The sequence below is a fragment of the Palaemon carinicauda genome, chromosome 17 (genome assembly GCF_036898095.1).
Source record: "Palaemon carinicauda isolate YSFRI2023 chromosome 17, ASM3689809v2, whole genome shotgun sequence".
NCBI classification, from domain to species: domain Eukaryota; kingdom Metazoa; phylum Arthropoda; class Malacostraca; order Decapoda; family Palaemonidae; genus Palaemon; species Palaemon carinicauda.
Genome location: NC_090741.1, coordinates 92,334,663 through 92,343,963, shown reverse-complemented (window position 1 = coordinate 92,343,963; position 9,301 = coordinate 92,334,663). Strand labels below are relative to the sequence as shown.

General features: G+C 28.4%; 1 pseudogene; it reads right to left on the bottom strand.

Moving 5' to 3' along the window:
* Positions 1-7,140: 7,140 nt before the first annotated feature.
* On the bottom strand, positions 7,141-9,009 carry LOC137656454 (heat shock cognate 71 kDa protein-like; annotated as a pseudogene).
* Between the last annotated feature and the right edge of the window lie 292 nt (positions 9,010-9,301).

Here is a 9,301-nt window from a genome sequence, read left to right as displayed (position 1 = left end):
CAATTAAGGGCAAATAAACCACAATTATATAATGATGATAATAGTAGTAATAATACTAATATTAATGATGATAACGAGACACTAATGGAAGTAGACTAAGAAGAATCTCTGTCAACTCCAATAATAACTTCACAATTACCACTACCACTACCACCACCACCACCACAACAACAACAACTTATATCTTTACCACCACTACCACTATCACTACCACCACCACTCCAATCATCATCATCAACAACAACAACAACAACAATACAATTTATAACAAACTTACCACCATATAATAACATTGTCAACGATAATAATGATCAACAAAATACTACTACTCTGGCAATTTCAAACCACGAAGAAAATAATAGTAATTTGCCATCATCATCATCATTATCATCGTCGTCGTGGGTATTACCACCACCACCACCACCACCAACTTATAGTCCTCCAATGCTAACTTATAATGATACTACTAATGACAGCACCAATAGCAATAATGGTGTTGTTTCTAAAAAGGACGAGAAAATTAAACTAATGCCAATAGAAAATTTAAAATCTGAAAATAACAGCAATGTCATTGATAATAATGATCAACAAAATACTACTACTCTGGCAATTTCAAACCAAAAAGAAAATAATAGTAATTTGCCATCATCATCATCATCATTATCATCGTCGTGGGTATTACCACCACCACCACCACCACTACCACTACCACCCTTAACACCAACTTATAGTCCTCCAATGCTAACTTATAATGATACTACTAATGACAGCACCAACAGCAATAATGGTGTTGTTTCTAAAAAGGACGAGAGTTTAAAAACTGAAAATATCAACACACCCCTACAAAAAGTACAAGATGAAATAGAAAAAGAAGTAGCGGCACAAAATAACCAGGACCACCAATTGGATTCTAAAATAAAGGTAATAAAGAAAGAAGATACATTATTGGACGACGAGAACGCGGTAGACATAAAAAAAGAAAGAAAAATTAAAAGTGCAGGTGATGGTGTCAGTAAAAAAATAAAAAAGGGGAATATAAAAAAGGGGGATACATCAATAAAAAAGAACAAAAAAATCACGATCCCGAAAAAAATACACCCAAAGAAGAAAACTAATATTATAATTGAAAAGGAAAATAAATAACAAAAAGAAACAAAAACAACACAATTGGTAGATATGGAAAATGATAAAATCCAATTTCATACTATGGACGACCTCAAAATGGAAATAACCGAAAAAGAAGAAGTATTATTAGATGATGATCATGGTGGTGGGCTTGATAAAAGCAGAAGGGCTAATAAAAGGAAATTAGAAAAAACCAAAGAAGACGAAGAAGAAGAAATTCCAATAAAAATACCCAAGATTGAAAATCAACAAAAAGATCAACAAGAAAACCAATTTAAATTAGAAAAGGCAAATGCGTCTTTAGAAGGAAAAAATGATAGAACCAACATTGCCCTACTCGAAGAAAAGGAAAACTATAATAATAACGATGATGATGATGAAGAAGAACTCTGATAAAAAACTGATAAAAGTACAATATGTAGAAACATAATTAAGTGATATCATCATCAATATTAAGATTATTTCTAATATAGGTTGTTTGATTCAATTTATCATTATAATTATAATATTTTAAATATACACTAGCTATTTCTAATAGTATTAGTCCAATTAACACTATAATTTCGATAGATAACATTTGTTGGTCACTTATGTAAATATTATAATTTTTTTTTCAAAATCTTTAATATAGATATAACCAATAACACCAATGATAAGAATATCATTGTCACGAATAATGCATCAGATAGGACCATTTTGGATACAGTTCTCATTTTTTATATTTTATATTAAACTCTACAAACTTTAAATTGCATATAAATATATATATAGTATATCATTTTCACTAGTTAGATAATGGGAGTTCCGTTTCTTACAAATAAAATTCAAGATAATAATGCTCGGCTACCTTTACTAACAAAATACAAAAATAATAATGATAATCATTATCAATCGCAACATCTCAATGATATATATGATAATATCGGAAAGGGGGGGAAACTGAATAGTATTGGTGTTGATGGAGCCATATTTTTACATGCACACGTTAAAAGACCAGACAAAACTGCGTTGTTAGATGATGATAAAATTGATATAAAAAAATGTAATGCAACTGGTGTAGTTAATAGCATCATATATTATATAGAACAGATTTGCTCATTTTATGAATCTTTTAGGAAAGAAGAAATCATTAACGATACTGTTTATTGTTTTCTTGCCGTGGATGGATCATCTCCAACCATCAAAAACAGAAAAAAAAGAGAAAAAATGGATGATTATAGTTTGTTGACCTTATCAGAAAAGAACGAACTCCATGAATATATTTTTCATTTATTAAAAGAAAAACTTATTTCTTTATCGTATCCCTATAATTTTTCATTAGAAAGTAACTATCATATTGAATACTCTAAAAGAGGAGAAGGGGAAGTGGAGCTAATGAAATTTACTCAGAAATTCTGTGGGAATGAAACAAATGTTATACTTTCATCTGACTCGGATGTAATGGCCATGCTCGTTTTAAGACAAATGAAAAATGTAGCTATAGTAACCCCCACATTAAGTAAAAGTAAAAACAGTGACACATATAGTGGGCCTTTTATATCAAATCTATATAGTTTATTGTGTGGCCTTAAATTTAATATTGATCAAATGATATTATACGTTATATTACATTTTATAGTTTTTGGTAGTGATTACAATTTTGGTTTTATGATACACCCATCAGAGAGCAAAAAAAAAAATAATACACGAATTAACTGCTAAATTCCACGCAGAAAACAACGACTTTTCTGCCATGATTAGATCAATTGGAAATTGTTGTGTCAGATTTTCTAAACAAAATACAGATACCAATAATACAGTATCGCAATGGGCTACTCCCCTGAAAAAATTATTATTGATTGAAAGTATATGTTCTATATTATATTATGCGTCAATGGGCAAATCAAGTATTTTTTTTAACAAAATTTTTGCCGTTATTATATACAAAATTCAATATAAAAGAGTTGAAAACTTTAGTAGCCGCTATTGATTTTTATGAGACTTAAAATGAATCATGTTATCAAAGTTGAAATTTATTTAGAAATTACATCTTTTCCGTCTATAATAGTAGTAACTGGAGGGAAAAATGGATGTCCAAATAATACTGAGGGAGTGTAATTAATAAATTGTTGTAAAAATTTTATATTATGTCCATAACAATAATCATTTTCCTCGGCGAAACATTTCAAGTGTAACATGGCATGAAATATAACTATAGTTATATCTAATACAGTAGGTCCTATTTTATATAAAGTATCATTTAATGCATTTAAACACGAAATATTCACTGTAGTATTGAATAGGGGTCTCTCGGCACCCAAAACAACAAAACGGTGATCAGTATTAATCAATTTATTTTTTTCTGATAAATGGATATAAATTGCTTTATTTTCAATTTGATCTACGATGCTATTTGATGTAGATAATCCTGGAAACAAAGATTTATTTTTCAGTTGTATGTCAATGTTATTATTATTATTAGTAGTAGTAGTAGTAGTGGTCGAACAGTTACAAATTCCTATAATTTCATCTGGAAAATAATATATATAAATTGCATCTTTGTTTATAAATGCGGAGATGTGTTCTTTGTTTTTGGCATCCTTTAATTCCCACGTATTTGGGTATCTATTCCACGACAATATATTACGTTCTTTGTCTGTTAAATCATGTAAATTAAACAAAGATTTTATTGTAATATCATATTTAGAAAAGTAATTTTAAAAAATAAATTTATTGATATTTCTAAAAAAATCTTCAAATTTCAGTTCTTTACTTATATTACTAGATGCCATATATGAAAAATATTCAATCCAATTATTATAAATGGCAGTTACATAATTGTGACATTTTTTTGAATCTGAATATATTAACGAAGCAACCGGTGTAGCTTTTGTACTATTCATGGGACCTAGTACTCTGAATAATTTATCCATTTTCATTTCAAGAATATCAATTCGAACTCTTAGGTTCTCCGCTTCATTATTAGATATCATTTTTTTTCTTCGTTTGTTGATCCCACTAAAAAGGTATCAGATATATATCTTTGTGGGTTTATATTTTTTTCGTTTGAAATAATAATTTCGTTTTTGATTGAAGAATATCTTTTTCTTTTTTTTTTGGTTTTCTCTTTGGGTCATTTTTTTAATTATTTAATAAAAAAATATTGTTGTTTTTAAATTTTATATAAATATATGTGTATATCATGCACACACACACACACACATATATACCTTGTTATATATTCTTTTTCAAATCCTAAGAGCAAATCTTTTTAGATAAGTCACACATTCTAAAAAAAACATGACTACTAAATCAAAATTAAATTTTGTAAATGATAATAGTAGTAGTAGTAGTAATAGTAGTAGTAGTAGTAGTATTAATAGCGATAATTATATTAACGTTGAATACCAAAATGGAAATTTAAAACACAACACTAAGTATCTCAAAGATGATGATAAAATAGGAGAGGAAAACGACAACAACGACAACAAATATAATAATAATAATAATAATAATAATAATAATAATAATAATAATAATAATAATAATAATAATAATAATAATAATAATAATAATAATAATTGTTTTAGAAAATTAAATTGTGATTATAGACAACATATAAAATATAATATAAATGAACTGAAAAACTTACATTTTCACATACGAGAACTGAAAATCAAGATTACTAATCTAATTGAAAAAATGGATAATATTTGTTCATCTGAAAATAATATTAATAATAATAATGATAATACAATTGATATTTTTTATAATAATCCTTTATTTTTATATAATACACCATCACCATCCTTTTTATCTACCTCATCCTTTTCTTCGTATATCATGCCCATAAATGAAAATTGCGACCCAAAACAAATACATCAAAGCTTAATTTATGGCTATTCAGATTATTATAAATTTATCATTGGTAAACGTGGAAAAAAAATTAATAATTTAAGAAAAAAATATAATGTTATTATTGATATACCCGATAAATACTCACCAGAAAATCAAATCATTATAATGGGTCTCTGTAAACTCAACGTACTAAATACCCACATAAAAATTTTGAATACTATTGCATACGCCCTGAATTTTTCTAATTAATAATAAAACCTTTTATGTGTATATATAGTTAATATACTGTACACATTATACAAATAATTGTCTATTTCAAAAATTCACACTAACTTTCCATTGGATATACTTGTATGAATTTTTTCATATAAATTTTCATATTGTGATATAGATATCGCCGGCTTAATTTTCCTAGGTTGAATAATGGTATAATAATGTTTTATACAAATAGGACAAGGAATCAAAAGTGGAATTATGTGAATAAATGCATATAAATGCTCTGGTAAACAATTAGTTTTAGAATTTTTATTGTTTGCAGCATTTATTGAAAAGGCATGAAAAATATTCCAATATATTGGTCCCCAACTTGCCGGTCCATATAATTCAGGGGGCAACTTTGAATATTTAGAAAAAACCGTTTGATTAACATAGTGAATTGAATGTGGAGGAATTAATGAAATCTCTTTTATTGTATCACAGCACCCTGTGTTATATAAAGTTTTGGATAATTCTTTGAGTGTGTTCACTTTATTGAATTCGAGATTTTTTGTGAATAAAATTTGTTGGTAATTATGTTGACTACTTTCATTTTCTAGATACCATTCCAAGAAAATGTGTTCAATTTCTGTTTTTTTATTTTCTATATCCTGGGGATTGTTGTTGTTATTATTATTATTCTTCTTAGTCAAGAAAACAATTTCCCATAACTGTTTTTCAATTTGTTGGGGACTCTTAACCTGAACTTTATAGCTTTCGTTGTTAATTATTGTGTTTACTAAAACCTCTAACATTTCAAAAAATCTTCTAATTTGATTTTTAATTTCTAATAATAATAATAGGTTATCATTGTTTTCATATGAGTACCATCTTAAAATAGAAAATATAGAATTGGTAAAAAATTCGGGGAAACATAAAATGGCTGGGTATTCTTTACAAGATTTTAATTTATAGAACATTTTCCAATTAAATAATAACTGAATTTCACCTTGTGATGATATGAAATCAATAGGAAAATTAATTGTTTTGGGGTGCATCTTTTTTTATTATGAAAATTATTTATACTAAAATAGTATCGCTGTTTACTGCATCTACAATGGTTTGTTTTATTTCATTATCAGGATTCATTTTTACAATAGTATTGATAAATGCCTCTCGAAATTTAGAAATAAACATCGTCTTCGTAGTTTGATTAATATATATATAGGCAAATAAACGCGGGTCTAGTCTCGCATACATGACAACTTCCCCCTTTCCGCCTTTCTTCAAGTAATATACTCTATCAATGTTTCCTACATCAAATTTAAATTGAGTTAGATCATCATCACCTTCAATAGGATTATATATGTAATCAAATTCAACATTGAAATTAATATCCTTTATAGCATTTTCAAATTCATCTGGATAGGCAATGTGATTGCAGTTACTTCTATATCTATGGTGGATTGCTCTAGGATATGGCTTTAGCGTCATTACCCCAGTGTTATCTAATTTCAGGTTATTATAAACAGTTTGCCTCAGCCCATTTTCGATGTAAATAACTTGAAGCAATAAATTAGGGTCTCTTGCCCAAAAAATATACCCCTCGTTTTCAAGTCCATCATTCCACGTAGCTCCGTGCATATAGAAATACAATACCAACTTCTTATTTTTTAAATCATTCATTCTTCCAACCATTACACACTCATTTACATTTTCATAAAATGGTGATTTTTTGTGGTGTAAATAATATAGTCGATCAGTGGCATGTACATTTATATATTTTAAATCAAAAGGGACATCTTCTTTATCGACATCTAAATAATAATGAGAAAATGGATATTGTTGGTGTATCCAGAACGGGAAACTACATTTTAAAAGATCTATTGGGGCATTTATTCCTTCTTGGTAACTTTTGAAATTATTCATTTTTTAATATATAAAATTTTATATTAATAAATTATGAAAACCCTTCTCTGTTTATTAGTCAACTTCTTCAATGGTTGGGTGGAATTGATTATTATGTAAATTTGATTCATTTCCCCCAAGTATATGTTCATAATCCTTTTTTATTTCTTTTAATTTATTTTCATAATCTTTTTGTTTAGCAGAGGGGGTTTCATCAATCCACTTGAGAGTACTTTCTAATTTTGATTTAAATATATCTATATTACTACTGTTATTATTTATGATATTATTTTGTATTTCTAAGCAATATGATTCTAATTTACATTTAGCTTCTATATCGTTTCTTAATTCCCGGTCTTGAGCGGCATACATTTCAGCTTCTTTGATCATTCGATCTACCTCTTCTTTGTTTAATCTTCCCGAGTCATTAGTTATAGTAATTTTTTCTGATTTGCCGGAAGATTCTTCGGTTGCTGACACATTTAATATCCCATTAGCATCAATATCAAATGTAACCTTAATTTTAGGTATACCCTTGGGTGCCTGGGGTATATTATTTTATTGAAACTCCCCCAAATAATTATTATCTTTAGTTTTAGTTCTTTCTCCTTCATATATTTTAATATTAACACATTCTTGGTTATCACTATACGTAGTGAAGTTTTCAAATTTGCTAGTAGGAATTGTCGCGTTTCTTTTAATCAAGGTAGTCATAATATTACCGGCAGTTTCAATACCCAATGAAAGGGGAGTCACATCTAGTAATAATAAATCTTTGATCTTATCAGATTTATCTCCACTGAGAATGGCAGCTTGAATGGCAGCACCATAGGCTACAGCCTCATCTGGATTAATCGACTTATTCAAATTCTTTTCATTAAAAAAAGTTTGAAGGAGGTTTTGTATTTTTGGAATACGCGTAGAACCTCCAACCAAAACAATTTCATCGATGTCACTCTTATCGAGCTTAGCATCGATTAACGCCCTTTCAACTGGCACTAGAGTGTTTTTGAATAAACTCCCACACAAATTTTCAAATTTAGCGCGAGTAATGGTAGTATGAAAATCAATTCCCTCATATAACGAATCAATTTCGATTGTCGCTTGTGTAGATGAAGATAAAATTCGTTTAGCAGTTTCACAGGCAGAACGGAGACGCCTTAATGATCTTTTATTGTTGCTTAAATCTTTTTTATATTTTTTGCTGAATTCTCGCGTAAAATAATCTAATAAAATACTATCAAAATCTTCTCCCCCAAGATGAGTATCTCCTGCTGTTGATTTAACTTCAAAAATGCCATCATTACTAATATTCAATATAGATACATCAAAAGTCCCCCCACCCAAATCAAATATTAAAACGTTTTGTTCTTTTGTATCATTATTTAATCCATAAGCGATGGCGGCGGCTGTGGGTTCATTAATTATTCGAATAACATCAAGTCCAGCGATGGTCCCAGCATCTTTGGTAGCCTGTCGCTGAGAATCGTTAAAATAAGCCGGAACTGTAATAACAGCTTTATTTATATTTCGTCCTAAATAATTTTCTGCAATTTTTTTCATTTTTGATAATATCATAGAAGATACTTCTTCTGGGGTTAACACCTTTTTCTCTTTTTTATATTCGACTTGTATTTTTGGTTTATTCTCTTCGTCAATAATTTCATAGGGTAAGATTTTAATTACTCGTTGAACGCAATCATCTATATAATTTCTGCCCATTAACCTTTTTACATCAAAAATGGTATTTTTTGGATTCAAGGCACATTGATATTTTGCCGCTTCCCCAATAAGTCTTTCGGTGTCATTGAATGCAACATAAGAAGGAGTGGTTCTATTTCCTTGGTCATTAGCAATAATTTCAACTTTTTCATTTTGAAAAACAGCAACACACGAATAAGTAGTTCCCAGGTCAATACCAATAACCGGAGAATTATCCTCCATTACTAAAATATTTAGCTATCAACTATATGTTACTTGGTCGTAAATCAGAAGTCTAATGATGTATTGCAGTTCATATTCTGGGGTTTATATACATATACAGATGCACAGTACAGCTACTATTACATATAACTGAATAACAGTAACAATAAAATAATTATTTAAAAGTTATTAAAATTTAACAAAATTCAAAAAAGTTAAGATAATATTTTACGTGGTTATGTTTTTTGTGTAACACTCTTAAATCATTTTTTGTAATACTATTAATAAATACATTAGTCACCGCAAAAAATCT